Genomic DNA, 1,788 nt, shown 5'->3' on the forward strand with positions numbered 1-1,788 from the left:
ACATGACCAGATATGCTTGCATTTCCGTCTCCTCTGTTTTCATTTAATTTCCCGTAAAGCCACCCTAGTGAGCTGGGCATAGGTCAACCTTGCTTATCCTGAAAGCCTGGATCTAAAGGAAATTCTTGCAGTTGCCCAGTACTGGTCAGATTATGTCCAAACCCTCTTTCTGACCTCACCCTTGATTTTTTTTTCCTCCAAGAACAGAAACAACCATACGGCACAATGCATATAGTGGCATTGCTGTAAATCCCATAACCAATTGCCGCAACAGCTTCTTTCTTGGCTTAGCCCGTCATCCTCTAGCCCTTGTGTGTAGAGCATGGTCTGAAGGACGGTGCAAGCGTGCCAGGTCTGTCACCTCCTGAACCCAGACACCCATCCAAAAAAGAACCCTGGATGTGTTTTACCTGATTCACAAGGAAAGGCCGATGCTGACCAGGGGAGCAGATTGTGAGAGGCAAAGGGACAGAGGCTTTTTATATGTTCCAAGTCTTGACCTTGTAAATGAAACACGCGGCAGGAACGAGGACTAAATTATTTATTGTCAAAACATCTCCTCCATTAGGATGCTGTTCCCAGTGCTTGGTGTGTTCTATTTGACTCATGATTGCTGATAAGAATCTCTTAATTATAATGTAGTTACCGAGTAGTGCACATAAAGGACTCAGATCGTTTAAGGCACACATCGGCTATGTGAGGCAGGTAATAACGTACTTATTCACCATCTCCAGAGGACCAAGACACTGAGTGGAGGCTGTACAGGTGACCTATGAATCAGGAGCCGTGATGTGCACAGTGCTAATGTCCCAGCCTTCCCCTTCTGCTACCCATGAGGAGCATTTCCAGGTGCCTGAAGCACAAACATGTGATTGGGAAGAGCCAGCTCCGATTCACCGAAAGCAAATTGTGCTGATGGGTTTCGGTGATGAAGAGGCTGGCTCTGTGGATGGCAGAGTGCGATGGATGGTGTTACCTCAATTTTTGCAAGGCTTTTGGCATAGTCTCCCATGGCAGCCTTGGAGTTAAGCCAGTGGAGGTATAGAGTGGATGGATAAACTACGTGGTGGGTGAAAAACTGGCTGATATTGGTGCTGGTGCTGTTTAACATCTTCATTAATGCCCTGGATAATGGGGTGGACTTGGCAAATCTACAGCTGGCACCGAATTGGGGCGAGTGGCTGAAATTGCTGGAGGATGGGACGTGGGCACACTGGAGAAATGGTCCTGTGGCTGGGATGGACTAACTGGGATGGGAGGGCTGGGGCAGCTGGTGAAAAGCAGCTTGAAGAAAAGATGGTCCCAAGCTAACCTGGAAGCATCGGTGTGAGCGGAGCTGGCCCTTGGTCTGGCCCCTGAGTCAGCACTTAGGGCACCGTGCTGGGACAGTGCCCGGGAACTGGCTTCAGTGAAAAGAGACTGGGAAGAAAACAGCTAATAAAATAAGGTATTTCTGAAGTTAAAGTTCATATGTAAGTGGTTTTTCATTTGGTTAAAATTAGACATGAGAAAAAGAAATTGTTGTGGTTTTCTGCGTGAAGAAAACAAGAATGAATTCCTTTTTTTGTTTCTGGTTTTCCTTGGTGGTTGCTGGCGGCTGCGAGGACACGCTGGGGCTATGCTTAGACAACACAAAGAAACAACAATATGTATTTTAATGTGCCTAGTGGAAGGTTTTTCTGGCAAAGTGAGAGAGAAAGAGCACGATACCAGCACGCCTGTAAGAGCCAGGCAGGGGGGAGCTGCAGGGCAAGTGCCTTGCCTGCATCTTCCCGCACCGAGTGAAAA

Source organism: Cariama cristata, unplaced genomic scaffold (genome assembly GCF_000690535.1).
Source record: "Cariama cristata isolate BGI_N322 unplaced genomic scaffold, ASM69053v1 scaffold3307, whole genome shotgun sequence".
NCBI lineage: Eukaryota > Metazoa > Chordata > Aves > Cariamiformes > Cariamidae > Cariama > Cariama cristata.